At 33.7% G+C, this 26,821-nt stretch overlaps 1 pseudogene; it reads right to left on the reverse strand.

The window, feature by feature from the left end:
- Positions 1-6: 6 nt before the first annotated feature.
- On the reverse strand, positions 7-26,821 carry LOC143598953 (uncharacterized; annotated as a pseudogene).

The following is a 26,821-nucleotide window of genomic DNA, read 5'->3' on the forward strand; positions in this document are numbered from 1 at the left end:
AAACACACCCGAACACATTTTTCTCGGTTTACGCATGTTTGGAAGTGTATCCCACGCACCCGTCTCGCTATTATAAAGCTCGGCTGAGCTCACAATCTTTCCATTCGGGTCGGACCCACCGGCTACAATTGCAATCTCTCCAAGACTTGCCGACCCGAATAAGCATCGGGGCTCGTTCATTAACTGCCCAAACGACCACGAGTTAGTTAACAAAACTGTACTTATATATTACATGATCAAGAACCTCTTTTCCTAGCACGAGTAACTTCGGTCCCTACGGCTAACGATTCTTTATCCGAAAACTGGAAACATGTGTTTGACGACATTGTCGGCAGATTCATCCAACGCCGTTTGTTCGGATCAAAAGCCTCCCATTGGACCAAATGGCAAGAAAAATAAACCCAATGCTCGATAATACCGTTTTTTCTTCTTAATCTATAGAGGTCACCACTACTAATTAGGTTATGAAATGTTCGGTTGAGTGATGCTAACGCCCCGTAATCGAATCTTGAGCATTTGAGTAGACAACTAATCGAGTTGTCCCGGCCAATGGCGGGGATCAAGGAGCTTGAATCCGAGTCATCACCCGCGTTGCCTTGATTATTGCTATCGGATTGATCATTGGCAGGGATCAAAGAACCGGAATCCGAGTCATCACCCGCGTTGCCTTGATCATTCCCATCATCATCGCCATCGGATTGATCAACGGTGTGGATTGGGGAGCTTGAATCCGAGTCATCACCCGTGCTGCCTTGATTACTACTACTATCATCATTATTATTATTATTATTATCGGTTTGATCGTTTGGGGCTAATGAAAGATCAAGAGACCTTATTCCAAGGTCAAGATTAATCACACCCTTTACGGGTTTTTGTCGGGTGAACGATATCTTTCTTCATCTTCGATCTCCAATCGTCTTTTTTCTTGATGAGAATCGATCTTTTCGATCCGGCAATTACTCATAAAGACCCAAGTGGTATCCCTTTTGCCTCTGAAGTTTTTCGAAACCAAAAAAGACCTCTCTTTCCAACATTCCTTCTCGAATCAAACCCGAAAAGATTGAATCTTTATAAACAAACCTAATGAAGATTTCTTGAAATCTTCACTTTTGATCACCAAGTAAGAACCTTTATCAACTGTAATCCCAAACATGATATATCAATCAAAAGTCCCATATCAGATAACCATTCTTTTTAAAAGAAACTGATGAGTCAGAGTCCTAATAAATTCAAGATCTAATAAATTCTATTAGCTAAACAAAGTAACAAACACTGCCAAGTAATCAAATTTATTATGCTAATCCATTAATGGCAACAAAAACATAAATACATATATCAGATCTAAATGAACAAATAAATGAACAAAAGATACTCAAAACCTACCAAGAAAGTATAAATCTTGAATCTTGCATCCAATTTCACCCCCAAATCACCAAAAATCATAAATCTTGATTCTCTGTTAATTCATCAATATATGCATTTGTGAGCTTGCTTTGACAAAATCTTGAAATAAAAAAAGCTTGCTTTCTTAAACAACAACAAAAGATAATCAAAACTTACCAAGAAAGTATAAATCTTGAATCTTGCATCCAAAAATTATAAATCTTGATTCTCTGTTAATTCATCAATACATGTATTTGTGAGCTTCAGCTATCTTAAATTAACAAAATCTTGAAATTAAAAAAAAATAATAATCAAAACTTACCAAGAAAGTATAAATCTTGAATCTTGAATCCAAATTCACCCCCAAATCACCAAAAAATTATAAATCTTGATTCTCTGTTAATTCATCAATAAATGTATTTGTGGGCTTTAGCTATCTTTCTTTGACAAAAAAAACCTTGAAAATAAAAGGTAAATAAGTAAAAGAGAATAAAAACTTACCAAGAAAGTATAAATCTTGAATCTTGCATCCAATTTCACCCCCAAATCACCAAAAATTACAAATCTTGAAAAATCTTGATTCTTGGTTAATTCATCAATAAAACATGTATTTGTGAGCTTGAGCTATCTTTCTTTGACAAAATCTTGAAATAAAAAACCTTGCTTTTTCAATATATAATAACTAATTACTTACATAAATAATACTCTCTCTCTTACTTTCTCTCTCTAGAAATAAGCAAAGCAAAAGGCTTTTTAGGGTTAAATCTTGATGGGTATGAGAAATTAGGGGGAAATAACAACTGGCTTATTGTTTTTATTGCTTCATTTGTAATAAAAATCCAAACTTTATTATTATTAATCTTTAAAGAAAACTAATCTTTAATATGAACAATATGTATACATACATACACATACACATATTAGTCACATATACATATTATTATTAATATATATACATGGAATGAGAAAGAAGAGGAGGAGGATTACGGTGGTCGGCGGTGGCGCGTGGGGCCCACAACCAGCTGGGTTATTTTTATTATAACTTTTGAGTTCGAGTCGCCGCCGTGTTCGACTGTTCTTATGGAGGTGAGAGGTGACCGGTAACTGGTGGTAGCCGGTAATGACAAGTGTACTGGCTGGTTTTTATATTGATTTTTGAGAAAGTTTGATGAATGGTCCCCGCGATTTGAATGATTTGCATATTTGGGTCCCTAGATCAAATCGTGAGACGGAACCGAATGTGTTGGCGAATTGTTTGTAAACTATTTGGTGGGAAATTCGTTTGTGATCATTTGTTTAATATACGAATGAGTGTTGTGAAAATCGTGATTAATCACTAATCTCTATTTGCCCAAAATCAGTCAAAATTGAAATATCATATGTATATTTGAAAATTTACATATAAGTTATAATATGATTAATCCGGACTAACCCCTATTAATCCGATTAGTCGCTAGTCCTTACTAGGGCTGAGCACGATTCGGTTTGGTTATTAGGCGAAACCCAAACCGAAACTAAAGTAATCGGTTATTTGAATATACAAACCGTTCGGTTTTCGGTTCTCCGGTTTTTCGGTTTTCGGTTAATTTCGGTTTCGGTTCGGTTATTTTCAGTTTTTTTTTTCAATTTTGTGTTGACATTGCAAAACAAAAATTAAAAAATGAAAATGCATATTTTAAGCTTGTATAAGAACGTGTTAGAATACCACGGTCCACATATATATTGAATTAGACACGTGTTACGTAGAACTATACGAATACAAAGTTGTTAAATAGAGTTTAAAAATTAGAAAACATTAAAAGTCTAGTCCCGATCTTCATTCATCATCTTATTTATTTATCTTAAAAGTTTAGTCCATTCCACATCAACTTGTTAGACTTTATATCATCATCAATCGGTTCGGTTTTTTTCAGTTTTTTGAAAATGGATAACCGAATCGAAACCGAAATTTCGGTTTTTTGAAAAAACAAAAAATTAACCGACGGTTAATGCTTCGGTTCGGTTTTTTTGGTGCGGTTTTTTCTGTTAATTCAGTTTCGATTCGGTTAATTCGGTTTTCTGCTCACCCCTAGTCCTTACCCCACCGTCCGACTAGCGCCTAGTGATTTTTTACAACACAAGAATGAACATGAATAAGGAATTTAGTTCGATTAGCTAAATGAGCGAACATGAACTGAGATCATGTATATTAAATAGTGTTCATGAGTGTTCGATATGGAGTTTATTTACATTCATTTTTATTCGTTAATGTTTGTTTGTTATAGGTGCTTTATATTTTTAATGACTTTTCTAATTTTATCATATAAATTTAAGCAAAAAATATTACTGTAAAACAACACAAACACACACACAGATATATATATATATATTGGTGTTATGTGATTAATTTACGTGTAAAATTACACAAACTTGGTAACTTGAACTAACAATTGGCACAGACCATTATCAACCAAATCATATAAAATATTGTTTGTGTTCATTCATGTTGGTGTATCATTTACGAACAAGTTCATTTCTTAATAAACGAACATGAATAGGAAATTCCGTTCGCTTAGGTGTTGGTGAACCGTTCGCTTGTCCAATAAAAGGGATAAGCATGAACAAGTCCTTCAATTTAGCTTGGTTTGTTTACAACCCTAGATGGTTGCACGTTTAGTCATCACCGTTAATTCCAGTTTGTCATTAACTAAAAAATGATGTTATGCATTATTCATGTGAAAGTAGTTGTGTCATTTCAATTTTGTGTCATTTCAATTTTATTTTATTTGAAACTCTAATAAAATCAAAGGTTCAGTTCAAAAATCCAAAGTCATTGAAGTCTAGGTTGGGAGTTATGGAAGACTATTTTATTGGAGCTTCAAATTGAAAACCCATGATATCCCACACATATAAGCAGCATATGGCATCATTTTTTCATAGCAAGTTTGGGATTGAGTTTGAAAAAATACTTATTGGCTTTTTTAAAAAGTCATTTTGAAAAGTCATGATTTAAGGCTTTTTGGAAAACTGCTTTTTAACTCTTTCAAAAAGCTAAAATAAAAAAGATTTTGTGATTGTTAAACACATTTTAACTTATTGGTTTTTAAAAAACATCAATAAACCAATAAGCATTTTTCAAACTCAATCCCAAACATGCTCTAAAAAACTAACATCAATAAATGGTGGGAACTAAGCATGCAACCATTCCGTAAATGTTTGGATTAAAATTGCAGTTTTAAAAATCCAAGAACCAAAATTACAACCTAGTGTAACCACATGGACTATTCGTGCAATTTTCTTTTTTATTTTTTTTTAATTAAATCGGCTATTATTATTCGTTTTATATTTGATTATATTCTCGCGATATGTGAGTTTTTTGGGTTTTAATCGTGTACGTCTCTAAAGCCGTTTATTTATCAAATAATAGTCGGCAACTTTTTAAAGTTAGGATAATTTCTTTCACTTTGGACGTCTTTTTTAATCGATTATAATAATAATAATAATAATAATAATAATAATAATAATAATAATAAACCATTTGCAGTATTTATTTGACTTTAAAATAAATGGGTCACAGATCAGACAAAAATGATTAATAATCCAAAGTTTTGTTTTGTTTTTTATTTTTGTTATTCTTTTTTATTTTAGATGAGAAAATAAGTCAAAAGGTTACGCGCAAATAGGTGGAAGCAGTCTTAGAATGGATGCTTCTGTAAAGTTTGCATTCGGGTAACTAAAAAAGTCTAAAAGTTGCTTATAGAAAAAACGGACGAAATTAGTTGCTTGAGAGATTTGGTGTTATTAATGGATGCATATTTACTCATGTGTCGTTCGGATGGTGCAACAAATCTTATTAAGGGGGAGGAATCTCGAATGTGTTTACAACCTCTTAGGCTAATCATGCGCTCGACTGTGATAGTAGGGTAAATCTCATCGAGTACAATCTGATAAAAAAATGGGTAATCTATAAGAAATTATCACATTACGTTTTGAATGCATAACTATAAGGAACAAGATGATTACTCCGCATGGCATGATTGAGTGAAAACAATCTTAATATTCGTGAATTATCTAAATATTTTCACCCTGATAAAAAAAAACAAATGCGCGAGTTATTCATGAGTATGAGCAAAGAAGATAATTACGGATTTTACATAATTCATATTATGATATGACAATATAATATTCTTTGAATAATTATATGAAAATGACAGATGTTATTCTATTTAATAGCCTTAACATGACTGCTAATTGAAGTTTAATTCAACAACCTAATTATCATTTATATTTTGGATTTCTAGTTTTCTTTTTTTTTTTTTTTTTCTTTTTAGCATGCTTATAAATGACAGCTACAAAGCAACTATATATTCCATCAACAAATTATTACGACTAAACTTATAACACGTTTTCTTGAATTCATATTTGCTTAAACAATATTATATTTAAAGTTAATTTTTTTAATATTATTATAATGAAACTTTGCGTATACAAAGCTATCTAATATTTCTTTAGGGGTCAAAATTAACCCAAACAACAAAGCAACTAAAAGCCAAGTTTGTTTTGAACACCTCTTATGGTTATGTTTATTGACCATTTAACTTAAATATGATCATGCTTTTAAATCTCTTTTGTTTGTATTAGGCAAACCCCTTTAATAATAACTTGTAGTTATTTATCTCATTGAAATGACGCATTTACCCCTTTAGTGATCCCATGTTTATTAATAGAGGTGCATAAAACGGTTTAAAACTTAAAACCGGTTTGGGTTTAAATCAGTTCGGTTTGATCAACAAAAGTCAAAACCAAATTATGATTTGTTTCAGTTCGGGTTTAAACCGGTTTCTTGATCAGATTACGACCGGTTTGGTTCGGGTTTTGACCGGTTTTTGCTCGGTTTTGGCCGGTTTTGGTTCGGTTAACCCGTTTTGGTAGAGAAAGTTACAAACCGGTTTTAAAACTTAAAACCGGTTTGGGTTTTAAAACCGGTTCGGTTTGGTCAACAAAAGTCAAAAGCGAGTTTATGATTTGTTTCGGTTCGGGTTTAAACCGGTTTCTTGATCAGATTACGACCGGTTTCGGTTCGGGTTTTGACCGGTTTTTGCTCGGTTTTGGCCAGTTTTGGTTCGGTTAACTGGTTTTGAACCGGTTTTGGTGGAGAAAATTACAAACCGGTTCCAAACCTACTGTTTCAGTCGATTCCAAACCGGTTTCTACATAATCGGTTTCAAACCGGTTCGGTTTCAGTTTGATTTACGAGTCGGTTCGGTTAACCGGTTTTAGTTGCCCACCTCAAGTTTATTAATGTCTTTCAAAGGGCATTATTGTCTTTTTATTATAATTTTTTAATTTAGGAATGAGAGTGACATGGACGGACCATAGGATTATGATCATAACACATAATATAATACCATATCCCTTTGGGTCTTCTTTTGTATCATCAATAGCCAAAACCAACTAAACTAATACTTTTCGTCTTTCTAATAGTCATAATACAATATCATTTATTATCGAGTCAAGTCTATCGTGAGATAATCGTGTTTTCGTCGTCTAATAGTTCTAATTGTGTCGAGTCTAGGATAAAATTATTTAATAAACGACAGTGTGCCTAACTTCATGCATCGAGAGCCAATACGACTATTATTTATGTTAATATATTATTATCTATATAATACAATATATAATTAAATACTAGATATTTTCGAATAAATTATTATATACTTATATGTTAAAAAACAATGTAATTAATACATTTCAGAAATTACGGTACATAGGTAATTAATAAAACGGGAGCCTAAACCGAGCTCGAGCTTATAGAGTTATTCAAAATTCGTGTCTGAGCTTAACTAAACTTGTTTTAAGTTTTCCTTTGTAATATCATATAAAAGTAATCAAGTTGTTTGAAATTAGATAGTGTACAACATATATAATATTATAATTGGATCGGGTCATATTATTAGCTTGCGATGTCATATAGTCGTAGTCCGAGTTGGTAAACAAAAGATGCTATCTTTCGATCCTAATCAAGTTCATATTTTGGTTTTAGTTGGTCCTTTTCTTTGACCTACTTCAAATTGGTCACATTTTATTTTTGACAATAACTTGGTCCATGTTTTAGATCTTTAGTAATTGAAAAAAGCACGCATATATTTAAATAGTCATGTCTATTAATCCATTAGTTTTTGATAAGGAAATAAGAAAACTTATTATCGCTTATATATTTTACTTTTTAAATAATGATAATTAAGTGAAAAAGGTTAAAATATAAGGGGAGATAAAAATAAAAATTGCGAGAAGCATTTATGGCTTTAAAAAATTCAATAAAAAATCATAAATATAAATATAAATTAAAATAGAAAAAATAAAAACAAAAATGTTTCTCACGTCTTTTGCTTTTCAAACATAAAAAAAAAACAAAAAGACATAATGACGAAATAAACAAAGATCACAAGAAAAAATAAAAAAAAAAGACACAATCTATTGCAAAATATGACACAATATTGAGGGGAAAAAGATACCATGTCAAAGAAAACAGCCACAATCAATGACAAAAATAAACAATTTTTTGTTAGTTTTTTTTTAATTTTTATTGAGGTTTTTATTATGCCACAAATCATTATCATTTTTCTCATTTGTATTCATTTTCTAAAAATAACTTCCCATTTTTATTCTTGGCAATAACTCAATCCATGTTTTAGATCATTAGTAATGAAAAAAAAAACACATGTATTTAAATAGTATGTCTATTTTTTTAGGAATGACTTTCTTGTCTATTAGGTCACCTTACACTTCAATTTGGAAAGCTCCGTTGCCCCACATTGGCCAGACTATTTTGTCTTGGGCGTTCCGTCAGGAAACTATATCGTCAACTGCCACTTGACAGTCGATGTGCCACAATAAGAGCAGAATTCTCTAGTACACACGGTAAAACAAAAAACCAGGTAAACTCGGGATCTAAATTTACAACCTCACAATGTGTAGTTAAAATCATTCATTGTGAATATTCACCCAAAGTTTAACAACTACAAAATTTTGTCATATAACACACATTTTTTCAGCATTTATATAATATATCATATAGCATATACAAACAATAATATAGGTAAATATGTGTATTATTTAGACAACACTTTACAATGAGTCACAAATTGATTGGCTCCAATAAAATAAACGGTGATAACTATAAAGTGAATCCATTGGCTCAAATAAAATAAACTATAAGTAAATCCAACCCGTGATCTTGCATAAACTTTGTGCGTGTGGGTCCCACCTGCGCTGACTGGACGGCTAAATCTTGTACTTGTGTTCTCTCATGATGTTTTGACTTTTGACTTGGTTAATGTTTTCTCAAAAATCGGCCATGACGGCTTCTAAAAGTTGGTTTTGAGTCCATAATTAAACTGGTTTAGTTGGTTAATATGATAGCTAACAATTAAGAGGGGTGGGGATGGTTTAAAAACCATCACTTGCTCTCACCAATACAAGTGTGCCACCTCACTTCACCACTTTCCATCACTAGTGATGGAATTTTGGGGGGTAGTGGTGTGGTGTGATGGAAATTTTTTTTTTAATATTTTTTTACAACTTAAAAATTAAAAACAATAGTAAATTAAAAACAATAAAAGTTACATTAAACAATCTACTACTCGTCCGAATTCGGAAATTCCAAACCTAAAGAACCTACAAGTTCAACTAGATCATATCTCAACCGATGGTGAATATTTTCGTTCCGCAAGTCTAATTGCACGTTCTCAGGAACGGGAACTTGAGTAGGAGGATCCGGCACCCAATCTGGATAAATTGCACGTCCGTCTTCTTTTATTAGCATATTGTGCAATATGATGCATGCATATAATATGCTAGAGATCATGGGTTTTTTCATTGTACGAACCGGTCGACTAAGTATGCACCATCTACCATTTAAGACACCGAAAGCTCTCTCGACATCTTTTCTTGCCGATTCTTGCAACTTCTTGAACGCCTTTTCCTTGACCTCGACAAGAAACGAAAAGGCTTTCACAAAAACAGACCATGCCGGGTAGATACTATCGACAAGAAAGTAGCCACGTCTGTAATATCTCCCGTTGACAAAATACAGACAGAAGGGTGCGGTACCATCTGTCACGCTTTGAAACAATGGTGATGTGTATAGAACACTGATGTCGTTGTTTGAGCCAGGAACACCAAAATAAGAATGCCAAATCCATAAATCATTTGACGCAACCGCTTCAAGTACGATAGTCGGTCATTTGATATCACCCCTAACATACGCCCCTCGAAACTCCCGTGGAAAATTCCTCCTTTCGATATGTGTACAGTCGATGCTACCGAGCATCCCTGGAAAATGCCATCTAGCCTCATGCGCAGCGTAAAGACGTGTAATGTCGTGTCTTGTTGGTTTTCGTAGAAACTCTTTGCCATACAATTTAATAATCACGTTACAAAAGAATTGCAGACATTCACGTGAAGTTCTCTAAGACATTTGTAAGTATTCATCGAATTGATCGGGTGGGTTACCTGTCGCTAATTGACGAATAGCGGATGTGCATTTTTGAAGCGCCGTAAAACTTCGTTTGCCCCTCGCGTCGTAAGATTCTTGAAATCATTCTTCGCTTGCTTCGACGTCCGCTACAATCTTTAAAAATAAAGATTTCGGCAAACGAAACCGATCCCTGAACGTCTCGTCATTGTATTTCGGCTCCTCCACAAAATAGCCGTTCATTAGCACTTCGTGGGCATGTATACGATCACGATCCACCATTTTTTTCTTTGGATGACTCAGGCCTTCAAGTTCGTTAAATAACAACGGGAACCATTCAACAATGTCATCGTCCGAAGACGAAGAGCTATCGGTGTCTAGCGGAAACGAGTTGCTCGGAAAATCCATATTTTTTTGTTTTGAATTGAAGTGGTGAAGAAATAGGTTTTTATAGTAGAAGATTGAGAGTGTTTTGAGTTGGATTTGATTTTAAGTTGGATTGAAATGGTTGTTAATTTATATTGTTAAATTTTTTTTTTAATTACCCAACCCCAACGGTCACCCCCTCCCCAACGTTCAAATTTATTGGTATTCACCACGTGATGGCCATCACGGCCGGACCCCCATCACGTGTGATGGGGGGACCGGCGGCGGTGTTCGTGATGCCATCACTCGTGATGGCCGTGTATAACGGACCACCCCCACTCCTCTAATAATAATAATAATCAAACTTGCCTTTTATCTCTTTGAGACAGGGAGAGTTTGTTTTGGTCTAGTTAGATCTCAATGTGTTTAACAATATTTGTGTAAAGACAAATTCGTGAAATGAGTTATTATCGCACCCATAATGTACCGGTATAACCATGCTACAAATGGGCAAAAGACGTATGCTGTAATGTTTTAAAGTTTGAGCCAAACCTTGCCAAGGGAGAAGTAGAGGTAGATTGAAAGTTGAAACTAGCTTTAGAGGAGATGATTAGACGAGATTTGCTAGATCTTCACCACTTCAAGGACGTGGTCGAGGATAGGACTTCGAAAAGACGTAAGATAAGGTTAAAGAATTTTAGGGGATGACGACATGACGTAGTGTTGAATAAGTTTTATTTTAAGTGCTAACTTTTCCTTTACTTGTGGTGGCATTTTGAATGTTTTTGTCTACATGTCGTCGTTTCTCTATGGTAATTTATTTGTTCCTATTATACATTTGCGCAGGGTTTATGTAATTAGCAAACTATTAACTATGCTTCTGATATTTTTTCAGGTTCGTATATAGTTTTTGAAGCCGGGCGTCTCCTTGAAAGCATCATCTCTATTCTTTAAAGGCATGATGCGTGGATGTCCCACCCTCCCTAGGGACTGGGACCGGTCTTTATCTCTAGCTCAACTACGAGTGAGATTTTATTGACTATGAATGTTGTCGTTTGTAAAAAAATACCAATAGAAAAATTCAACGACTCGTGTTGGTTGCGTGAAAAGTTGAACAATTAATGATAGTTATATAGATATAAGATTTGTTATTCGGTAATATTAAAATTAACGCTTTTATGTGATACGAGAAAGTTTAAACTTTAATTAAAAAACACCAAAGTGTGATAACCTATTTTGTTATACCCTTTAGCCTGTTTGTAGTGAACAAAACTGGTTGATCGATCTTTATTAAAGTTTAAACTTTCTCGTATCACATATCATAACTTATAAGAAAAGCGTTAATTTTAATATTACCGAATAACAAATTGAAGAAACACTAACCGGACCCCGGGCAGATTACGGGGTAACCTGGGGGTTAGATAGATGTTTCCCACGAGGGGTTAGACCCGGCAAAGATGGTTCTTCTGATAACCTGCAAAACAGACACCGTGAGCTTGTCACTGAGAAGGGGGGGGGTTCCTCCTTGTGACCACCCTCCGGCGTGAGAATCAGACTAGATTGCTCTTTAAATATAAATGTATATTAAGAGATTGCTAGAGCAGATATCAGGTATAATATGATGATAATATGATAAGATATGATGATCATACCATTTGGGGTATTTATAGCCGAAGGTAGGTTTCCAAGGAGGTGTGGCCGGCTGAATAGTATTCCTGTTCCACCAACTGTGGCCTACGCACGTGCCCTGCTGGTAGTTGGTGGGTAGGCAGCGGCTGACAGTGACCAGGCCTGCTGTGTACTATTCCTTTTCCTCCAACTGCCGGCTATGCGCGTGGTATGACAGGAGTTGGTGAGTAGGCAGCGGCTAATAGTGACATACAGTACAGGAGCATGCTGCTCGCCATACTGTTGTCAATAAGCTGTCGTATCTTTAGTCAGATCTTTTGCCCATACCTCGTCAGGTACAGTACAGAAGATCTTCCCGTATCGTACGGACTGGCTTAGTTGGGCGGGAGTATTCCCCCTCCCGCCTTTGTGCGGGATTGTTCCCGGCTTTGCTCATTCCTTCAGGTGACACTGAGTGATGAGAGCTAAGTGCCTTGTGCGTGTAGCCTTGCTGCGCGGGTGGCCTTCCCTGATGGCTTGTATCCGCAGCTGCGGGAACAGGCAGAGTCCTTCACCATTGGGAGGCATTTCCTGCGGGAACAGCTTGCGTACTGCGCGTAAGGACGTCACGTCTCTGAGCATGGTGGGTCCTGCGGATCCAGTTGGTTTCTGCGCAGACGTCCCTCTTCAAGGTGAGTCTTGCGGGTCCAACTGGGCTCTGCTGGGACCTACCTCTTCACAAATCTTATATCTATATAACTATCATTAATTGTTCAACTTTTCACGCAACCAACATGAGTCGTCGAATTTTTATACATACCGCAAACGATGTTAAAACACAAGAACATATTGTAAGAATCAAATGACATTAGTATACCACGAATTACTACGTTTCCTCTATTGGCAAGCCGCAATACATACATTAAAGCCGAATATAGTACATACAAAACAATGTTAATGGGAATAGGCCATGACCTACAGCCTATTAATCACGGTTTTTATATAATATTATTCGGATTCTAAAAAGCTTTTCCCTTTTACTTAATTGAAACGTGTACGATTGTTATGGACCCAAAATGTCATAATCGAACCATTTTTTGGGTGGATGAATTGTTATGGAAAAGACATGTATGTTATACGCATATATTGTAGATAAAGAAGTGTTGACAAAATGATACAAGTAGTTATCCCATTTGATACAATAGTCACTTGGGACCAAACTTATGTGGAAAATTCACCCAAAGAATAAAGTTGATTGGTTTCCATCTCAGAGTTTAATCATTTCACTGGGATCACCAATAAAACATTCTTAAAACTATTTTGTTTATAATTTTTGGGAGTAATAAAAATGAATATCAGTTTGAAATTGAAAGCCCATAAAATATTATGGTTATATTTTTTTTCTAGCTGTATTGGTTTTTATTAATTTTAATTATTATTTTTTTATCGTTGGTAGTTTCAATTAACGAATTAGTTGATAGCGATTCAATCTTTTGTCATATTTGTTCACAATGGTTCGCGACTAATAGAATTATATCGCCGTTAGTTGCAGTCGCCGGAAAAACGTTTTTGGAAGGAAAATTCACATTTTTTCCGGAATACGCAACATTTTCGTCCCAAACATCTTTGTAACCATGGACCGGACTATTAAAAGTCCCAATTATTGAAGTCTTCGGAACCCTAGAACCATCGTCGGACGGTTGGTGGTGCTCAAGTGGTGGTGGTTGGTTGGTGGCGAGCCAGTTGGTGGTGGTGGTGACGATGTTCAGGTTGAGCTTTCCGGCAAAAAAACACGACTTTTCGGCAACCTTCAAGTAGTGACGTGAAGGCTGTTAGTCGCGGACTGTTGGGAACAAACACATTAAAAGATGGGATCGGCAGCAGCCAATTCGTTAATTGGGACCGCCATCGACCAAAAAGATGATAAATGAGATTAATAAAAACCAGCATACCTGTTTTTTAAGTCAAATTTGTTTATGTGATTTTTATTATTAGGGAATAGGAGCAAGTTCGAGATGGGATGAAAAGTGGGGCCCACGGGGACAATGTTTCGCCTTTTTCAGTACCATGAAATTTTGATCCCATCGATACGTTATCCCAATCTTCTAAATTCATCGCCAAATGCATGGTGTTGGCACAATGAAGCAAAGCCATCATCCCGCATATAAAGTACGCATTTGTGAATGGCTTGACAACAATATTAACCAACGCTGATAAATATAAATGTTCATAACGCGTGAGTAAATGTGAAGTTATTGGCAACACTCTTCGCATTGTTTTTTGAAAAATAGTTTCCTATCGTAATAATTAGTCGGTTAGCAGCCATAAATAACTTTTTATGGTTTATGAAATTAACTATATAATCTGATTTTTTTTTTTTTTTTTTATATTATGTCCATGTTATACTGCTTTTCAAATTAAAATAGTTTTTTCTTTTAGATTAAATAATGATCTTTAATAAATAGGCTAGATCATAAAATTATAAATAGATTATCATCATAACTTGTTGAATAACAAATAGTTTATCTTATAAGTTATAAATACTATATGATAATCTAACTAAATAGTTTTATTGTAATATATTGGTTATGAATAAGAGAAGTAAAAGTTAGTATGATGTAGAAAAATACGAATACCAGTGGAAGGAGTCACTGTTTGAAAAAAGTTTGTGATAATGTTTGCGGGTGACGTATCAAATGACTAGACACGTTTGTTAGCGTTCACGGCTTTCTTCGCCTTAAATAGCATTAAAGCATTACTTGCAGACGTTATTATTCATTTAAATTCTGTCTATGAAATTAAATGTTTTTGTTAGAACATAATAGATACATTCTTTGTTATAACCAACACTACTTAACTTAGTTATACCAAGTCCCTTATTTCGTATCTACCCAAAGCAATTTGTTGAAGCCTCATCAAAGACAGGTGCATTGATTTATTTGTCACCTAGATAAGTATATTTATTGCAATTGACCTTGTGTTTAATGACATATGATAATCGCTAAGGCTCGGGACTTTTGAGGTCTAAGATTCGAAATCTGACTTAAAAGTTTTCTCTTTAGTGGTGTTTATGGGTGAGTCAAGACAATTGACATCTTATCTCATAAAGTCTCACTCGAGTATCGAGAGTAATTTTAAACACTTTTAAAAATAAAATAAAAACAAGACTAGATTACTATTTACAAGCTAAAAAGACTAGAATAAAGATATTATATAATCTCTCTTTAAACATTCATATATAACTCTCTCTCAATCTCTAAAATTCACTTTCTTTTACAAAAATATATTGCTAAATTATTTAATCTTTTTTTATCTTATTCTTTTTCTCTATCGTTATATATAATTTTTCTATTTTTTTTATAAATTATTAAAACTCTCATAAAAACTAGACTAAGCTATAAAATACCTCGTATTTTAGCTCTACGCAGTCTTGTGATACCTTCACTTCCACACTTGAGATACAAATCAATATAAAACATGACTCTTTTTTATTTGTCATTTAAAATTTATGTATTCGTCTCTGTCAATTTTGTTGGTAAAACATCTACTGATTCTTTGCACCAATATAACAGCCGACAATTTAATCATTATTTAACTAATTTTTTCAAATTGGTTCAAAGATAATTTAAAAAATTCATGAGGACTTCTAGATTGATAGCTCTCATTTAAAATTGATTGTTACAATAGTTTAAAAACTAAATTTTATTTTTGGCCAAGCTTTAAACAATGATTATAATAATTTTAAAATTCGAGCCATTATGGGCTTATGGCCGATGCAGAAGTATTTTGACTCAATATACAAAACGTAGTTATAATAAAACTTTATTAGATTTATAAAAGCAGATAAAATAAAATTTTTATTATTTTTATAGGTTGCGTTTTTAAGTAATAAGAACTTGGTTTCATGTATGCTCGAATTCGGTTGTTACAAAATCTAGTACAAAGAGTCAGTGACGAATCTTGGACGAATATGCCAGAGGGGCGAACTCACTATATATAAAAATTTTCATAAACAGGGGGAGGCTCAAATTTTAAGATAAAAACATGTAAATTTACACCACATATAAATATTTTTTGACGTAAACCAGAAAATTTAAACTACTAAGTAGAAAAACAGGGGGCGGGGCCACCTCTGGCCCTAAATAAACTTCGCCCATGCAAAGGGTAGTAATGTAGATCCACAACCACCCGTGACATTGACCGTAGAGTGCACCAATGGTTCCATTCTTGTAGGTTTGGAACGGTTGATCCGTAGTAAGATTTCTTCAAGTTTGTTTTGGAAGATCAATGCAATGCCTCTTCGCAACATCAACCATGTACATCCATTGTGTATTGTTTAGCAAAGATTTTTGCTGTTGATTCATTCATCTATCATAAGAGTTCTATGCAAAATTTGAAGATCCATCTTTGGTGTAATTTGGTTGTTTAATGGGATTCCAAGCAGTTTTGATCATACAGTTATCTTTAATTAGCATTTCACGTATATTATCTAATTTTCATCATCATCAAAATAGGCAATTAATACTAGACATGTTTTCATCAACACATATCCAGCTAGTGACAAAACCTCAAAACACTTACGGTGTCCCTTAATCTAGCCACAATGCATCTCCACTCGACTCTCGAGATCTTCTTACAAACACGAACAAAAACCCTAATTTCTTCTCAAATTTTCTATTTTCTTATCACACCAAACACAATCATTGTTTTGATTTTCAAACCATTCTCTTCATATAACCACCATTTTGATTCAAGTTGTGGTGCACATGGGTTTGATTTGGCAGAAAACCATGTGTTTTAGTAGGTCCTTACTTTAGTTTAGGTTTATGGTTTCTCACTAACTTTAAAGTGATTTGGGCAGGTGCTTATATTTGGAAAATAATTATTCTAATGTGTGAATGTATCATTGCACATGTGTTCTTTTGTGTATGATCAAGTGTGTATTCATAAGTATGGATGTTAGGTGTCTATTTATATGTATGAGTGCGAGTATAAGTATGCGTGTCCGTCTTTTTGTTTATGTTGGATAACAATGAACCAATGTTGTAAAAGTAGGTTTACAAAGCCGAGTACTCATTACAAGGTATGTCGCCGGTGTGAGTTTCTTTAACTCTGCCTAATTACTAAGAATCGATCAAAGGTGGTCAACCTCAGCCAGAATCGCATCTAGTCGGTGAACTTGCGTCGATTTTGACCTAAAAAAGTAAAACATAATTCGTATTTATATAATATTAAAGAACAAATATCATTTTTTTTAATTAACGGTTAGAAATTTTTAGAATAATTTATTAGTTAAAAATGTATTTTTCTTATTTATATTGGTATTCACCAATTTTGTTATAAATATTAGTAAACTTATGATATTTGACATATATATACCATCTAAAAACTAATTTTCTTTATATTTACCATGTCCGAGTAATATTCGAGTACTCCGAGTGCACTCAATTCCCTAGTCAACCGCTTAGGGTTCGTCTAATGACTTTTGCAACCTTGCAATGAACATGAATTTATGTATATCAAATAAGAAAACATGTAATCATCGTTTTGCGATCAACAAAAATTAATAAATGGTTATAAATAATAAAGATACTAAAGAGTTTAAGTTTGTTAAATGTTCAAAAAGAAATATGCAAGAACCTCTCATTGCATATTACAATGTCATTTTGGCTTAAGGCTTAAGGTTAAAACGTCAACTAATTTAAAAATGATTGATTTTTATCATTTTTAAATATCGGAAATAAATAATCATTATGATTGAAATATACCAAAATATAATAGGACAACAGTTTTGTGGGTTTTTTTTTTCTCTCTCCTATTTTTAAAGCACACAACTTTTCTTTATATGCCACATGCCCCACGTGGGTAACTTTTTATTATGAAAAATCGTATAAAAAACAAAATACTTGCTACAAAAGTATCTAATGGTAAAGTATATATAAATATCGGTCGGGTTTAAATACATAGTCTTCTCAAACTAGTAAGTTGTCGGAAGGAAAAGTATTGAAATGGACTCCGATTGAACTCAGACTAGCGGCATAGGAACCGTCTCGTCAGACTATATGATATTATATTTTAGGCTTTCGCTTTTGGATTTCTAGCTTGTAGATTTTAGGGGTTTTGTTCAGATTATCGTGCATTTTAATTTATCATTGTGTTTTTTGTTTATTGTCATTATTGTGTGTTTTTTTCAACATTGTATATTACTCATCATTGTGTTGATTTGCTCGACATTATATTATATTTTATGATCTACTATGTTATATTTTGCGATCCATTATGTGTTTGTACCCTTTCTAAATTTAAAAGATTGTGCTTATTTATCAAACTAGGAAGAGAATATGATACTTATTTTTAAATATAATTTATTATAAAGTAAAACATATAAAAGCTTGTTTTAGATTTAAAAAATTAGGTAAGCCACTTTGCATTTGTAAAAATAAGGTCTAAGCACCTTTCCTTTTTTACTTTAAAGAGGTGAACCACTTGTATACTTGTACTAGACTTAATGTAATTAGACAAATGTTAGAGGTAATATTATATACGCACGGGGTAAATATATAGCCACATCTCGGTCTAAATCGTAATCGCAATTATCAATACAAATCACACAATTACACCTTCATTACATATACTTAAAGAATTTAACTACTTTATATGTTAGTAATATCATATCTTGTAAATGAGGTTGCACCTGGTATTATTTATTCACTCTAGTTTTTATTGGTTACTAAGATTTACCAATACATATTAAAACTTAGTTATTCTTATCTACTTTTCATGTTAATTTTATTTATCAAATACTAAGATTGGCTTATCATTATTATTAAGATAAGTTAAAGCATCAAGTTATAAGATATATACATTATATAGTTTTCAAGAATATAAGTGTCGCATAACTATAATGCACAAATTTGATCTCTATAATACAACAGTGTATACGTCAAAGGTGTTTCCAGATGCAAAATCGACGCATCATTGTTTTAAAGTTAGTGTATTGGAGGGTGTGTAATAACCGAACTGAATCAAAAACCGATTAAAACAAACAGAAAAACGGTTATTTGTTATTCTTTGTACACTCAGTAAACCGAAATTAAGCAAATATGACAATTTGTTATTCTTTGTTATTTTTTTATACATACCTATTATATTTACATCTTTAAATTGTTTTTTAAATATGTAATAGTGAGACAATGACACGTGCACAACTCAATTTTTGAGGAATTAAAATATGACTTTCTAATATAAAAAATATATATTTTGCTTAAAATAAACAAACTTGAAAAAGAAGCAATCAAACTCACGAAACCCAAAAGAAAAAGATTCCGGCGTGCACTCACAATTATACTAATACTTCTCGACGATCGAAACCTCATTATCCAATCACTCACTGCCACGTTCAAAGGTTACGGGTTTCCGAAAAGAATTTAATATTTTTATTTACGTCATGCTTTCCGAGAGGTATGAAATGTGAAATGACCACGGTAAGTGATATGTAAAGGGTGAAAAACTTTAGCATTTCACATCAAGGTAGAAGTGTTAAACTGTGTAATGGTAACACATAAGGACATTTTGCGACACGTGACGCTTAAGTCAGCAGTGAGAAGCTTTGCACAAAGTAATGTAGTGGTAAAAAAACCTCAAAACCGGCAAAACCTCCTTACAAGCATTACATTTTGTCTCCATTCTCTCATAACTCGATCTAAACATGACAACTATGCGTGGTCTTATAATGTGATGAAATGTGAAAGTTGATTTTTTTTAACTACGAATTTTATTAAATAACCTAGCAAGAAGCAAAGCTAAAAAAACCACCAATTACAAGTTGAAAGTACATCAATCTTTCCTATGAAGAGATAGACTTTAACCCCTATGTTTGATCCAAATGAAACTAGTGTTTTCTTTTATCTATTCTACAATACGTTTAATGAACCACCTTTTTCTTTCAAAAAACAACCTTGTTCCGTGTTTTTCAAAGGTATCAGCACGTTGCTATAATCACCACTCGCACCACCTTTGACTTAACCGAATCAATCATCATATTTTGATACCAAGACAATAGATCTTTAAGTGAATAAACATAGATGAAGGAAGCTTACACCGTTAGTCCACGTATTGTCACACCACGTTTGCTATACTACACGAAAGTAACACGCTGATTCCATCAAATCATTGCACATAGGACATTTGTCAGGATCAGTTTAAATCTTCCATTTAACGAGCACGTCTTTAGTTGGAATTCGACTCATTTCAACCCTTCAAAGAAAATATTAGCTTTCATAGGAACTTGGTTGCTACATAGTGGACAAATCTCCCTTTCTCGCAACGAACTCGTGCATAACAATCTAAAAGATTAAACTGAGAAACAACCATTTGAAGCTTCGAGCCGATTCCATTAATCCCTTTCTTGAAATGTGGCTGTTGAGTGATGCATAGATAAATAATTGACTTACAGATTGATTAATCATTGAAAAATAAACATAGGCTCATACCCTCACGTTTGCTATCTACCTTGCGCCCTTGCCATGCTCCCTCCTCTACGTTGGTGCATGACGGTGTTCGCGTCGCTAGTTTGCATCGTGCCCTCTCACAGAAGCCATAACACATGACTTACTACAAACTAAAGATTAGGACAAGGCTATTATTAGGGATGAGCCCGTACTGGTATCGAAAATACAAATACCAAAAATTGTCAAAAAGGGTACTAGTATAAAAATGTTTGATAAGGTACCGTTAAGCTTATGCATATAAACGGGTCTAGACAGTTATATACACATCTTATAAAAAGGTTTACATTTAATTTCATGAGAAAAAATAAATTCTAATCTACAATAACTTCAAAATGTTATTGTTAATTTTGGTTGAATAAAAAATAATAAAAGATATTCAAAATGGTGGTAATGTTTTTAGCATCTTGGCTTTAGGCATGTTGACAACTTTAAAAAACAATTTCATAGCTAATTACATATAAAATAAAGGTATTGTCTAAAGACTAAAGAAGAAAAAACAAATCAGAGAGAATCCAAAAGACAATGATTAAGTATATAGTTGTATTTATTTTTTATTTTCATAATTATTTTATTCATAAATATCAACAGTTTCCACTAACAAATTAGTTCATAGTTAATTTTTTTTTACCTAAAACTAGCTTTAAAGTGGGCGGGGGTGTCTCTGGTCGCCTCCAGGGAAAATTAAACGGCTCTCTTGTTTACCTCGAAAGATAAATATTTGTGAGTGGAGAGTCTTGAGTAATCATGGCTAAGGGTATTGATGTGCCATTTTCTTTATGCCCCCTGTATAACAATAGAACGGAATATGTTTTTCATGTGTTTGGTGATTGTGTTTCGATTAATAAGATTTGGGGTTTGGTCAAAACGTGACTTGGTGATTGTGTTTCAATTAATAAGATTTGGGGTTTGGTCAAAAGATGACTTGATGTGAAATTACCTATTTTAAGTTTTTGTCGGATTTAATGGCCTAGCTTGATAATTCTTCGTTAAGTGCGGCTAAGAAAGAAAGAAATTTTGTGGGTGATTATTTATGTGTTTGGTGGGCAATTTGGAGACTTCAGTATGATACGATTTTTTTAACAATTAACCAAATAACTCGTTGTTTGATGATGTCTTATATTTCTCTTTTAACCTTTTTATTGGTACTCGAGTAGGAAGAGTAAGTGTAAAGTTTTTTAGATAGAGTGATTGCAAAATCCTGTGTTATTCATGTAGTTTTATTTTCCGTTCGTCTAACGTCTTGCTAGTCGGTATTTAATAAAAATATTAAAATGCCACTGTTCAAAAAAGTAATAATAATAATAATAGCAATTCAAAAGAGTGAATACACAAATAATATACAAGCACTTTCATTTATATCATAACTTCACTAGTTTGAAGAACTAAAATAACAATACATGTTTGATGGAAACCTTATCCTCATTCCTCACTATGTGTATATGAGCCTTGTTTGGGTTCTAACCAAACATGAACAAAAGAAACAAACCATTTGATTTAAGTTCAATCCTATATTCGTGTTCAAACCAGACCGAAATACTTTGATCCCTTTTCGTTATACTTTCAGAACTCAACATGAACAAAACTTATTTTTTATACTTGGTACCGTGGTATAGTATCCATAATTTGCTTATTCGGATGTCAGAGTAACAATGCTACGAAGTTATCGAGATTCAGAAATTAAAACGTGTTCTTGTTTATAAACTAAATTCTAAAATACCAATCATGATATAGGGACTAAAGCACTCCAAAACAAGAAGGAAATCAAGTTGAATGATCTAATATTTAGAAGCCAGCTCATGAATATAGTTAAAAGAGAATTATAGAGTAGTAGTCATAAACTAATTTATTTGTTTTATTTTAAGAACTTTACAAATGACATTTTTATGTTCTAAACAACAATGAATAAATGATAGAGTAAATTGTTATGATTAGTGTTAGTAGAAACCGTTAGGCGCTAGTCGGCCGGTGGGGTAGGGGCTACAAATTAGTTATATTGTAATTTATATGTAATTTTTCAAAGATAAATATATATACCAAATTTTATTTATAAATTTATAGATTTTGCCCGATTTTAACCAAGCACCAATTAATTAGCGACTAGTCTCAGTGGGGTACTGACTAACAATTAACCGAAGATTAAAACCTGCCTACCCTTTTTGTTCCATGTTCTATGGGTCTGCTGGAGCTACCCACTTTGATCAATTAGCCAAGATTTTGATCGGATACGGAATCACTGGTTCTCGACTAGTGGTATTTTTATGGGGATTCTATCTATCGTTGTAGGATCCCTATTCAAGATTGCTGCAGTTCCTTTTCGGGCGATTGTAGGACGGACGCCAGCCTATAGGAGGTAGGGTGGGGTGGGTGGTACTGCTTAGATTGCGGCCAATCTTCCTAACCTCGTGCAACCCGGGCTTAGAGCGCGTAAAACTCAAACTACCTCGTAAGGCTGTTGAAACCATAGCTTGTTACACGAAAGCACCGCTTTCTTTGTAGTATTGTCACGCAGCTTCCAGCCTAGAAGAGCCACTCGCTCTGTAGTGTTGTCACACAAGATAAGCACGCCGCCCGGCCAGCATGACTCCTGGTCTGGATTTTTACAACCATGAGTCATAAGATGCACTTCTTTAAATTTTAGTTTAAAGATGCATTTTCCATGTTGATAATTACTTGTCATTTAAAGCTATGCGATTTTTCTCTACGAAAAGTAATACCTAACTTAAAGAAAACATCTTCAATACTACAAATATTACAATTAGGTTAAGTTAAGTGTGTTAAATAAGCGGGCCAATCTTGGTGTGAGTTAAGCTTGTTTACAAACTAAGTCAGGGCAGACTCAACCTTTTTAGAGGTCTAAATCTAAATTTTAGATTTACTTTCAGAATTTTATTGTAATAGTCAATGAAATACATAATATTTTGCTTAATCATTTTCATTGATCATTAAGGAACAATAGCTGGTGATGATGTTCCAGGAACGATATCGGGCGATGAGAGGGCAACTAGGGTTTAGCCCTAATACAAATCACACATCCTTCCCTCTCGGCATCAACAATGGCACAGCTATACTGTAGGGCCGATACTGTGTAGGTGGGACGATGTTTCCGTAGATACCGCCTTGCCACCTAGAGAATACAACAGCCTTCTGCTGCCACACCCTTCACACCTATTATACTAAACTAGAGTAACATTCATATCCGAAACAATACTGAGAAACACCTAGCTTTGCAAATAACTCTTTCTTTCAACAACTTGCTCATGTAGCTTCATAAAATTTGATGAAATGTCGTTCGAATGACGATAATACTCATATAAATCTCTAGGCCGAGTATGTGCACAAGGTAGCTTGCTTGTTACTTTACTCACACAATACCCAGTATGTTATTTCCTACAATGTTAATAGTATGGTATTATGTTAGTCAAGACCTGCATAATTTGAGACCGCTATTAAATGGTTATTTGAATACACAAAGTCATCAATAAAAAACGAGTCAACTTTCAAATGCACTATCTGGCTCGAGTTAAATACGAGCTAAATATGAAGTCGGCTTCAAGATCGAATTGGGTATGTTGATCAAGCTGACGTCTAGTGTTATTGGATAGAGTTTGAGTTAAATCGGATCGATTTGAGTTGATGTTGACTCAACTCAAACTCGTTTGTAAACTACCATGATGGAACATAAATTCAAAGAATATATTCATGACCATGATGAACCGTTTAATATGAACAAGAAATCAATATCAGAATCGGGTGCAAAAAGAATAATAATAGAATTAAAATGGAATGGAATTGGAAGTGAAATAATTATTATTCCTATTTGCTCTCTTTAGTCTTTTTAGCCTTTGGTGTTGTTTCATTCGGTCTACCTTTGAACCAAAATTTAATGTGTCTTTGTTTATGTAAAGAATAACTTTTTTAGGATTCAAAGTGGTGAATTTCTATTCAAATAAGTAGTTTTTATATGTTTAATAATTTTTATTATAATATTATCGATAATCGGATTATAATAATCCAAACTATTAGTATTAGCCGATAACAATTTAAAATGAGAATTTGACCCAAAAAAAATCTTAACGGTCACCTCTTTTTTGGCAAGCTAAATCACACTCATATCATTGTACAATCATCTTAGATTTGTACTTGATTTCCACTAGATTTCGCTTGTATGGATGCTTATGAGTGAATCACGAAACAAACATTCATTGTGAGCAAAACCGAATGAATCAAGTGTAAATTTGTGAAGATTATGTGAGTGAAATTGCCCTTGACAACAAAAATAAACGTTAATTGTGCTAGAAGTTATTGTTTTATACTCATATATACTTTATAATTTGGATTATTATAATCTAAATTGATTAAAATTATTTGTGATAGTTTCATAAATTAGTAAGCAAATTTTAATATTGTTCTAGCAAAGTCACTCATACATTTTTGTAACAATAAAAACTACTTAGGTTTCAAGACGATACCTAAATATGCCGTCTTCTACATTTGAAGATCTTGAAGACATGTTTTTTATATGAAGACTGAAGAAATGCTCCCAGTGGATCATTCATTTGACCTTAAACTAGAGCTACCACGAGAAATATATAAATCAAATGAAACCGAATCTCATAGTTCCTACGGGGTGGAGATTATGTGGTCGGTCCATGGATACTCTATCTGTAGAGTACATTGAATGGGCTATGAGAGGTTTTTTGGACCAGTCCCATATATGTTTTTATGGTCGTTTATGTTTTCTTATTCAACAAAGGGTAAAGCCCTAACATGTATTTATTTATATGCCATTTTCTACTTGTAATTCCTCATTACGGGGGTAAAAACAAAAAGCAATTGAATTACGTCATGGTTGCAACCTGTAAACGTAAATTACCCCCGTAATCAAACCACGAAAAATCCTCGTGTTCGTTTTTCTACTTCTCGATCTACCGTTTAAAAAATGTACGCACGTTTATTTAAAGAAAAATGTTTATATGGTTCCACAAATAAAAAATGACAAAGACTACATAACTGGACTTCTAAATGGGCCACATGAAAAAGGTTTCAAATGAAAACTTGGTTCACTTTGCACCATCATTTTATTATGCATGCACAAAACATTTTGTTATATGCACAAAACCAAAAAATAAAATATCAAAAAAAATTAAAACTAGGACGACAGACCCATCTAATCCTACTCCTAAATCAACATTGTTGTTCATTACAGGATTTGAACCCTCAATTTCATGAAAGAACACGATGATGTATTCACCTTAATGTGAGTAGGCTTGAAAACCTTTTCTTAGCCGTTAAAAACCCCAAAATAATTACTTGTGAACCGATAGTAGGTTATTCTCCTAAAATATTCACGAGACACTACAGATAAATAAAGATAAAGTGTGAGAAAGAGACGTAAGCATTGTCATTTTTTTAATTAACAGAGTGATACGACATACGAGACATAAAAGGTATAAAATGATATAAATATAAACCGACAAACGGATCACTGTTGTTTACATTATTACAACACGAATGCGCTACATTTCAACATATATAAGTACATACCGACAAATCGAAATCTATAAAGGGTTGTGAGGTCCATTAAGTCTTGAGATCCATAACAAAGAACTAGTTATTCATTTTTGTAAGGGTCCATGTGATGTTAGTTTCGTGTGTTGACCCCATACATATCTAGTAGTATGGTTGACATACCATGTGCACATCACATGTTTGGTTGGTTAAAGATAGTTGGGATGAGATAGTTTTTGAAAGTCATAAACATGTAATCTTGCTTTCTTGAATCTTGGTAGGGGCACACATGACTTCTAAGTTCTAACTCACTGGTTTTGTTTGACTAATAGAGGTTTAGTACTTATGTTTACTTATGTCTTATTAGTTCTAACTTCTTTCCGATCTACTAAAATCGATAAAGGGGGAGATTTAAGCGCAGCCTCGCGTTCAACCAACAATGGGTACATGAACGTATTAATCACATCTTCTTTCACATGTGAAACTTTAGTCCAAAGTGTTTTGTGTGATGGATGCAGGATTATGGACAACTAGCTGCATGCATGGTGTGAGGCATCAAGGTTCAATGTAGGTTATATACTCTTCTCAATTAGCTTAAACAGATAACTAGGATTTCTTTATATATTGAACAAAAGGATCTAATTACAATAAAGAGGTGGGTAAACGGGCAACAAGCTGCGCTGCCACCTCCTTTTGAATGACAAACTCAATCCTACTAAAATCAAAGTTATAGTTCTTTGGCGTCGATAAGTTACTGTGCACGACCTGTTGAACTCTTTTCAGAAACATAATAGCTTCGGGGGGAAAGGGACCCAAACGTATCAAAAGCAAAAGGAATGAAGATGTGTTGATTCTCGGCACATGTTTTCTCATGCTTAGCAATTTTTCCTGATTCCACCTTCAACACGACTTGCCTAACAACAAACCCGGTATCCCAAAGCCCGACAAGAGGGGATACTCCAGTAAGGTCTATACAAACGTGCTTCCCCAT

The sequence above is a fragment of the Bidens hawaiensis genome, unplaced genomic scaffold, assembly GCF_021521415.1.
Source record: "Bidens hawaiensis isolate Kalapana, Puna unplaced genomic scaffold, B.hawaiensis_p1.1 tig00051305_1, whole genome shotgun sequence".
Lineage (NCBI taxonomy): Eukaryota > Viridiplantae > Streptophyta > Magnoliopsida > Asterales > Asteraceae > Bidens > Bidens hawaiensis.